Raw genomic sequence first — 10,559 nt, 5'->3', positions numbered from 1 at the left:
AAATCAAGAGAACAAATGATACCAAATGTTGGAGAGGATGTGGGGAAAGGGGAACACTCATCCACTGCTGGTGGGCCTGCAAACTTGTTCAACCCCTACGGGAAGAAGTGTGGAGAACTCTTAAAAAAGTACAAATGAACCTACCATTTGACCCAGTTATACCACTCCTTGGCATATACCCAAAGAACTCATCCTATTGCAGGGACACCTGTACATCCATCTTTATTGCTGCTCTTTTCACAATAGCTAAGACATGGAGGCAACATAAGTGTCCCTCATTTATACGATGGAGTTTTACTCAGCAGTAAAGAAAGATGAAATCATGAAATTTGCAGGTAAATGGATGGACCTAGAGCTGTAATGGGAAAAGAAAAGGTGGGAAGAGTATGTGTTAAGAGTGTTAATCAAGAAGTATAATGAATATATTTAGAGGACTATCACACAAGAATTCCAAAGACACTTGTCCACATCTTAATTTCTATACAAAATTATGTCCAATATCACTTTTAGCAAGCATAGCCCCAGTCTATCATCCTGAAATCCTGCGGTGTCACAGTGAACTATAATAAAACACCACCCATAAGAGAAACCAAATTTTGTACGCTGAAGGCACTTAATGAAAACCATTTGATCTCATTTTTAGAACTGTAATTTCTACTCCCTTCCTTCAATGACCTAAATTTTCTAAGCTATTTTTAAAAGTGCATTACTACCTTAGTTTAAATTCTAATGGTCTTATAATTATATTTTAAATTAGCATGCACTGATATTTCTCATTGAAAAATAATTGATCCAATAACTATATATCAAATTCTGTTCCACAATTCACAATCAACAGAAATCACAAATGAGCTGTGTACTTCCAAAGTAGGCTGTTGCTTGTTCTAGATCTAAAACACAAAGTTCTCATATTTACTGGGGTTCTTTATATGTTACAATTAATGCCTGAAAAGCATGCTGAGCTTGGGTTACATTTGATGACTAATCTAGTGCTACTCCATCTGCATTAACCAATATCTTTTCCTTACCAGGCTCCTAACTACCTTACCTAGCTTTATTTAAAATTTTCATTTTATTTTTTAAGTATACAAGTGTTTCGCCTACATGTATGTTAAGTGCACTATGTTGTACAATGCCCTCAGAGGTTAGAAGAGGGCGTCGGATCCCCTGGAACTGGAGTTACAGAAGGTTGTTAGCTCATGTGGGTGCTGGGATCCGACCCTAGGTCCGCTGCTCTTAACCACTGAGCCATCTCTCCAGCCCCTAAAACTATTTTTACTAAAAAGGAAAAAAAGCCCCAGATATAACAGAAAACAGAAGCATGAGCATCAAACACACTGCAAAGTACTCAGAATTAGAGCACAAAGATTAGCGTTATACAGATGTGGATAAAACAAGAACTGGAGTCCCTAAAAACCTGCTGTAGACCGTATGTAGGCACTCTGGAGGCCAGGTCTGGTTTGGTCTACATAATAAGTTCCAGGCCAGCTGGGGTTATAAGGAGACCGTGTCTCAAAAAAAAAAAAAATAAAATTTTAATAAAAATCTGTTGTAAAACTCCCATGCTCTGCATGTGCCTGTAAGGGACAGCCTATAAGCCCTTATATAATGAAATGCAGACATCCTTGCCATGAAAGGACTCTCCTAGTCTGTCAACTTCCTGGTGAGGGGCTAAGTCTGTCAAAAAGTATAACACTCCCTAATTGTAAGTACTTGACAGGTCTCATGATCTTGACAGTTTTAGCACTTGGATTATCAAACAAAAATAGTAGTGCTATTTGATTCTAAAATATATTTAATTTGACATAGGGCTGCTAGAAGCATATTTCTACTTTTCCTACATAACTTTTCAAGGGGTAGTAGTGATTCCATGACAGTTAACTTTATAGTGATATTTATTTAAGGAAGAAATTCACATAGTACTGATTTGATTATGACATATGAAAACAAAGTTATCAAAAGCAAGGGAAAAAAATCAGCAAAAGTTAATTTCCAAAAAGTGCCCCTTTTTTCGCAACAAACTGCCTAGGAAAAAAACTATAATTACCCCGTCCATATGGAATGATACTATGACTTTTTAATGAACTAAAAAGCAAACTTTAGGATCTCTGCCATCTGCTAAATCACAAAGGAGTGTGCGTGTCTTGTTTGAAAACAAATCTGCTAAGATAAAGAATAACTTCAGAATAAGGAAGTACAACACTCAGTCTTCCTCACCACTGGCATGTCTGCCTTGCCAGACTTTGGCTTTTCTTCCCTCCAGCTCTCAGATGGAACTATTTTGCCTGGGCATGACTTTTTCCTTTAACTCTGAGTGACACTGAAGAGTCAGAATGCTTCTCCCCCTTACATCCTTGCCCAGGGAAAAGTTGTCTCTTCTGAAAGTCAGGGACTATGGGGCAAAGTCATTTTTTTTAATATTTTATTACTTTAAATTTTTTACGTGTATAAGTGTATTGCCTGCGTGTGAGTGCACCCATGTCGTGCAGTGCCACGGAGGTCAGAAGAGGGCTTCGGACTCCCCTGGAACTGGAGTTAAGGATGGTTCGCAGCCGCCATGTGGGTGCTGGGAATTGAACCCAGGTCCTCTACAAAAGCAGTCAGTTCTCTTAACCGCTGAGCCATCTCTCCAGCCCCAAAGTCATTTATTTAATGGGCACATAAACTTGGCAATAATGTGCTCAGACCAAAGCCTGGCAAGATAAATAGGAAGCACTGACCACCTGTATCATCAAAACCAGTATCCCTGATGTACTTAGGAGTCAAGATTTATCACACTTCAAGATCACACCTTCATCTCTATTGTACTTCTTTCAAAGTCTCCGCCACTAGACAAACAAAATAAAAATTAATGTTCTAAATATTTGTATATACAGAAATTTAACTTTTAGTATGAGTAAGATGTTAGACATAACATAAAAAGACTTAAACATCACAGCTTAAGAAACACAATGTGCTACCATGAAATCCTTCTCCTTTCCCTCCCTACAACCTTCCTGCCTCTTACAAAAATATCTAACTCACAGCACCCACATAGTGGCTACAAACTGTCCTTAACTCCAGTTCCAGGGGACTCTGAAGCCCTCTTCTGACCTCCAAGGCATTGCATGGTATGGGTGCACTCACATACATGCAGGCAATACACTCATACACATAAAAAATATATATATAATAAATAATTTTTAAAAATCTAGCTTAAATCCTAGTTTTGTCACTTTGTTTTTTAATGTTTCCTTTTTTCAGCGATGAGCATAGAACACAATGCCTTACACATATTAGGCAAGCACAACCACTAAGGTACACTCCAACTTTCCTTATCTGCTTTTATTAATTATATCTGAATTCCTAACCATATACAAGGGGCAGGGTGGAGAATACTATATGCAGTCTTCTACATGTAGCTTTGTTTTTCCTCATAATTTGTGTTCTTTAGTTTGAGACAAGGGCTAGCCAAGTTGCTTAGTCTAGCCTTAAACTTGCTTATGTAGCCCTGACCAGGCCTCAAACTTGTGATCTTCCCTTAAGCCTCCAGAGCAGCTGGGATGGCAGATGTACACAAACATGCACAGCCAGTTCTTTCCTTTTGCACATGTCTTCAGGCACTTAGGTAAGTACGATTCCCTAAAGCAATGGTTTTCAAGTTTTAGCGTGAAATCTCCATTAATTCAGTAGGTCTAGAGTAGAATTCAAAAGTTTCCAAGTAATACTGGGAAACAATTTATACCCACTGTTGTAAGACAAAGAGCCAGTAATCTTAGTGCCACTCAGCAGGCTGAGGCAGGACTGTGAATTGCAAGAAAGCTGAAGGATGGAAGGATGGACAGATGGAAGGAGGGAGGGAGGGAAGGAGGGAGGGAGGGAGGGGGGGGAGGGAAGGAGGGAGGGAGGCAGGGAGGGAATTAATGAGTTGCAGGATTCTACTGGTATTGGACTAGAGGCCATTCTGTTACATTCTGGCAAACAATCTAGCTACAGTTTGTCCATGTTCTGAAAAATCTAAGCAAGACTCAATTTAAAAGTAATAGACTAACTTATTTAATGGAGAAAATTTCAAGACAACATTGCATGAAGTCTGTAGCATGATTAGTAGTTGTTGCTTTTAGCCAGATTTACAGTGAGAATGAAGGCAGAGAAGAGGATTTTAAAAACATTAACAGTTTGGCCATGAAAAGGGTAAGAACATCTTTAATGTTGCACAAAAACAAGTGCAGAAAAAGCTGTAATTGTTAAAGAGGTTACATCATTAAAGAGAAGCAGGGTACTGTACACTATGATAAGAGAAAGTATGCCTTGCTGATGAGATTCTACTCATTGAAGGCTCCAGAATACAAAAAAAACAAGTAGTACAAAAAAAAAAAGTCAAGGGGGCACCATGCTTGGGCTGAGTAGCACAGCATCTCTTCCCAGGCTCAGAAGCAGGCACTCAGAAGCAATGAAGCCATGATCCAAGGAGACTTAGCTACTTCGGAATCAGGCAGAACTTGGCATTATCCACAAACTGAATTTCACAGGCATGTAGAATGCAAGCATTGTAAGACCACGGGAGCTTCCACCAAGGTTCCAGAGAAAATCCTCTGCCTTCAGCCTGTGTGACAGGGTTGGATGCTCTGCAAGGATCACTGGGTGGGCTAAATGTGAGTCTGTGAAGGTAAAGCCTACATTACAAAGGACTTCCCAGGATGTTGGAGATGCAAGGAATGTGGAACATCTGCAATGTTATAAGGCAACAAGTGAAGCCAGCTCATGAGAGCTGCTATGTAACGCAGACTGCAAAGCCAAGCCCAGTGGAACCCACATAAAGACATCAGGTGCTCTGAATGTTAAGAGCTATAGGATTCAATGTTTGCCTTGCTGGGTTTCAATACTGCTTTGGTCCAATCTATTCCTTACTACCCTCTTGTTCTTCACTCTGGGAATGAAGTTATTACTCTGTGCTACTACTTACTGAAGTATATAACTTGTTTTCAATTTTTACAGGGATCACAGTTTGCCTTGAGTCTCAGAAGAAACTCAACTTTGTGCTTTTGAACACTACTGAAACTGTTGAAATTATGGGGACTTTTGAAGTTCTACAAAATGCATTTTGTATTATTCGAAGTCCATAAGCCCATAGGAAAGGGGTGAAATTTTACAGTTTGAATGTGGAATGGCCCCCATAGATTCATGTTTGGAGCACATGGTCCCCAGCTTGTGGCACTATTTTGAAGGCAGTGGATCCTTTAGAGGGCAGGGCCTGGAAGGCAGAAGTCATTGAGAGGTGGTTCTTTGAGGATTACACCCCCAGTTGATTTTGATTTGTTCTGTTCCTGGTTCTTAGCCGTATGAGAGACCTGACACATGCTCCCACTGCCATGTATGCCTTCCTTGCCATCACAGAGACTCCTCCAAAAAGTGAATCAAAATAAACCCTTTCCTCCCCAAAGCTGCTTCTGTCAGGTGTTTTGATCACTGAAACACAAAAGTGAGGGTGTCTGTATTAGTTCTCCAAATTGCTCATACTCATCCTCCCAACGGCCATTGAATTAAAATCTACAAATATTATTGACTGTTCTTTATGACCTGTGATATCTAAAAGCAAAAACTGGCTCTTGCTATAATCTAGTGAAGAGGGCTGACATATACACAGAAAAGTAAAAGAACTTGAGCTGTCTGTTATGTTAATGGTTCTCTGAAATTCAGACTCATCCATAGAACTGTCTACTTCATCTCTCCACTGAAATGAACCCACATTAAAATCATCCACCCCAAGCACCTGCTCACCCTCCACTGATCCCACAGCTGGATCTACCAGATAGTTGATGTCCTAATCAAGGACCTGACTTAGTTCACTTATCTCTGTTTTTCAAAATCCACTCTATAAACTGATATAATCCATTCCCTTCTCCCACCTCCCAGACAAGTATCCTCGTTCAGACTACTGGGATAGCTTATTCAGAATAACTACAACAGCCTCCAAGACATAACCTCTCCTCCACGCTTATACCACACCCGTCAGTCTCCATGGTTACAACCAAAGTGGTTAACATAACAGTAATAAAAGTCTGTGTATGTCACCAGGCTACTCACACTCTTCAGAGGGGTCTCTCCAGCTTCATCTTTCACAGTTCATATTCCATGACCCAACTACCTTAAATATACCTCTTAACTCCTGAAATGTTCCTCTTTACTCTTTCAAGTCTTCTATCTAAAATTTACTCATCCTATGTCTTTTTCTAGCTAGTTCCTACCCATTCTTTGGGCATTATTCCTCTCTGGGTTATGAAGCCATAAGACAGAGCACGGTATGCTAAAATCGCTATTAATGGTAAGTTCTTATTGTAACCACTCCTGGTGCTAATTTTCCTGTAAATAAGCAAAGATCCTGAGGCATGGAGCAAATTTGTGTGCCTAACTGTTGACAGCTGGGGTTTCCCTTGCTGCCCTGGCTGCCTTGCGCTAAAGTGGTGTCAGTCAGAAGGACTACCCTTGTAGTCCATTTGTCTTTTTGAATACTTCATGAACACTCTGAGGAAACTATAATCATCCATGCCTACTCTGGCTCCCAAAGGTGCAGCCCCAGCCAGAACCATTTCAGGATGTCCCACGCTCTTTGCTATCGCAAGACTTACTGAAGTCTACAATCATTTCAAACTAGACCTGGGGGAGAATATGTCCCCTGGTGCCTAACAGAGATCACTGTTGAGTATAGCAACAAAGGCAGTACTATGTATTTGCATGAATACAAACTTAATTACATGAGGTGTGCTGTGGTTGGTGCACACATCTCTGGCTATATACGCTGGCTGTTCCGCTCACTTGATGAACTGGGAGACAAGCTTCTGTTCCTGCCCTGGTTTGTACCATTAGGCCCTAGAAAAGGCTTCTCTTGAGTGCTCTTTACATAGAACAGGTTAAGCTGGTGACATGAACGAAGCAGTATTAAAGTAACAACTAAGCAGCCAACATTCTGAGCAGCAGAAGTGGTAAAGTGGCCAGCTTCCTGACAGCTAAAGAAGAGGCACAGCTGAACAGTCAGCAAACCAACCTACAAAAACAGCAAGGTAGCCTGCTGCTTGTCAGCTGAAGTGGCCAAGATGAGCAGTCCGCCCGCCACGCTACAAAGGTGGAAGAGCAGCCTGCTACACTGACAGCTGAAGAGGCAGAGCCACAGGACCAGTGACTATGGCAGCAGAAAGCAGCGGAAGCAGCTGCCTCCCAAATAGCAGCAACTCTGACAGTGGCCACGGCAGTAAGGAACAGATAGTTTGAGAGAGGTGCCAAGGCAGGACCAAGAGACAGCAGAAATAGAGAAAAGGAGGAGAGTTTGGGCTGAAGGACATCAATTTGACTATAAACAGGCAGAGAACTGCAAACCCAAATCCTTGGAAGAGTTCCAGAAAGGTGTTGAGTCTTTAGGGACAAACATCTCAGATATTCAGGGCTGAGGAATGCCAATGCCTAGCCCACTCAGAAGTTGCAATGACAGTTGCTGCCAGGAGCTGAGGAATTGGGACTCCCTTTGCCTATACAAAGACCATAACACTGGTTGAGAGAGCTAAGGGGCTTGCTACCTGGGGCCTGCACAAGACCTGCCACACTAAAAGGTACCATCTGCTGTGCCTTCACTCACTGCTGTCAAATGCTCACATATATACAGAGGCTGCAAATGGCCAGCACTTGAAATGTCACTTCTCCCTGCCTATCCAAAATGCTTAACAGGGTAGAACAGCAGCAGTCCAGCAAGCTGATTGGTAACAGTAATGCTGGACTTTTTTCTTTTAGGGCTACCTTATTTTGAAGGAATCCTTTGCTGTGTGGGTCTTTGTTGAAAAGTACACCAGATTATATGTTCCTGCTTGGAACTTTAAATGTCACAAAGATGTAGGAGCAGTAAATTTTCCTGTTCAGTAATCAAGAGTCCATCAACAAAGGTGGCAGCTTCTCCAGTGGCAATACTGTCAGGAGCAAAATTCTATCCAGACCACTTATAGGATATGACCTGGGCTGAGGCCTCAACCACCCTGTCTCTCTTCAAACCCATTTCTTCAGCCTCCCCCTCTAATTCTGAAAGCTATCTACAATCTTCCATTTAGTGTCTCTTCTGTTTAAGTCAAAGTCCATTTCTACAGTGGACAACAAAGAATTAGGAGCGGCACTGTGACACCATGCACCCAGAGAATACCTGTACCAATACCAGACTATACTGCCAATGCCAACTACTGTCTATACTCCCCACTGCCCAGTTCATCTGTTTACCTAGTGCAATGACTAGCATAAAGCAAGCAATATTTCCTGAATGAATTAATTCTACAGCTGCAAAGAAAAGTCTCTGTGGAATACTACCTTACATTCCTAAACACCCAACATCAATTATTGCCAAGAATGCTGAGGTACCAGTTAGAACTACACAGCTTAACTTACTCTTACTCGTGAACTTATAAACTAGGATTCTTCTCATCACTTAATTAACAAACCACTTTCTTAAAGGAGATGAGGAATTTTAAAAAAGCAAATAAGGACTCTATGCTACTAGAGTCCTTCTCCACTAAGACAAGCCTCCGAATGAATGTTGGGGAAATGACCCCCTTGACCAAGTGAACACTTCCTAAATTTGCTACCTAATTCAGTTTCCTGCAAGGTTTTACAGCTCCGGGTCAGGCAATTAAGTGTAATTTCCTCTGTTCCAAATCTCTACTTAGTGCTTAGGAGGAAATACATTTATTAAGATATCTGTTTCCTGAACTAGATCCCCAAATCACTTAAGCACGTGCCTGCTCCACCACCCAGAATGATGACTGGCACAAAGCAGAACTACTTTTTTTTTTGAAGTGAAGACACTGCTTTACTTAAAAAGGTACCAGTGCCAAAGGAGAGGCGGCTCAGAAGTTCAGTGCACTTGCTGCTCTTGCAGAGGACCCAGGTTGAGTTCCCAGCACCAACTATAACTCTCCTTCCAGGAGATCTGACACCTCTTCTGCTAGCACCAGGCACACACATGGTGCACATAAATACATGAAGGCAAATACCGATACAACATTTTTAATTTTTATTTTTGAGACAGGATCTCCCTTGTGGCCCCAGCTGGGCCGAAACTTGCTATGCAGACCAGACTGGCCTCAATCTCACAGAGGTCTGCCTGCCTCTGTCTCCCAAGTGCTGAGACTAAAGGCATCTACCACTAAGCCTGGCTTCACTACACATTTTTTTAAAGTACTGGTGCAACATTCTGTATTATCTTGCAACTTTTCTGTAAACCTCAAAACACTCAAAGAAATATATTTATTATTTTTATTTTATGTGTATGTGTGTATTGCCTGTGTGTAGGTAAGTGCACCTGTGTTGTGCAATGCCGGCGGAGGACAGAAGAAGCTGTTGGATCCCCTGGAACTGGAGTTTCAGACAGTTGTTAGCTGCCATGTGGGTGCTGGGATTCGAAACTGTATCTTCTGCAAGAACAACCAGTGTTCTTAACCACTGAGCCATCTCTCCAGCCCCTCAAAGAAATATTTTTAAGTCACCAGTGTTGTAAAGATTATACCTGCTACGCGACAGAGCGTTTGTGCCAATAGGAATGCTTTTGTTTATAACGAAAGTGAGTGTTAAACACTCAACATTTGAACCTCGAGGCTAATTTTATTCATTATTTAATGTGAGTAGTTTATAAAATAGGGAAAATTGCTACCCCAAGGTTGCTGTGTTTTATGAAATATACACCCTATGTCCTATAACAAGAGGTCTAATACGTTCTAATTAGCATGCTGGTGCCCTTGTCATGTTCCAAATGGACTAACATCTCACCAACCAGGTGCATAATGTGACTAGACCTATCAGACACAGACTAAAAAGTTGTAACTCAAATCACCATTGGACATAACCGCTGTTTTCTTGGGGGGGGGGGCTTTTTGACAGGGTCTCCCTGTAGCTACAGCTGGCCTGAAACAAACTATGTAGACCAGCCTGCCCTCGAACTCACAGAGATCCGCCTGCCTCTGTCTCCCAAGTGCTGGGACTAAAGGCGTGCGCCATCACGCCCAGCCGCCATGACCACTCTTAAAACTAAGAAATCCTATGTATGTTGTGGTCACAGATGCTAGCTTCGCCCCGCCCACCTCGCCCCTGATGTCCAATTCCAGAACTAAGTATTAAAGGGCCACTCAAAACCCAACCGACAGGGGTCAGCAGCTACTGTTCCCGAAGTCCAGCAGACTAAAGCGGAGACAAGCACAGAGAAGGAGCGCTCCTCTAAGCGGAGGTGAGTCTGAAGCACAGCGCTGGCCACGGCCGGACTGTCAGGCGGTCCTCTGCCCGCCGTCGGGCAGATGCCCCAAGCAAGGCCCTCCCTTCCTGCCGCGGGCTCCCGGTCCCCAGAGCGGCGTAACGGAAGGAGGCACGAGTGGCAGCGTGGCAATCAGGGCACCGGGTGCACCGGAGACCCACCCCCGAAGAGGACCGGGGCAGCACTACGGCCGAAGGAGCGCGACGCTCCTCCGGGACGGGGCAGGCAGGGGGACGGCCGGATCTGAGCGCCTGGAAGAGCCGCCGGCAGGACTGTCACCGCGCCGGCCCGGGGAAAACTGAGA

General features: G+C 42.8%; 1 protein-coding gene across 1 annotated transcript in view; it reads right to left on the bottom strand.

Moving 5' to 3' along the window:
* Window positions 1–10,559, bottom strand: part of Znf407 (zinc finger protein 407) — a 501,268-nt gene that overhangs the window by 487,868 nt on the left and 2,841 nt on the right. The window lies entirely within an intron of this gene.

This window comes from Nannospalax galili, unplaced genomic scaffold (assembly GCF_000622305.1).
Source record: "Nannospalax galili isolate Female #2095 unplaced genomic scaffold, S.galili_v1.0 scaffold243, whole genome shotgun sequence".
NCBI lineage: Eukaryota > Metazoa > Chordata > Mammalia > Rodentia > Spalacidae > Nannospalax > Nannospalax galili.
The sequence above is the reverse complement of the archived record's forward strand: the minus strand, read 5'-3'. Positions and strand labels throughout refer to the sequence as shown.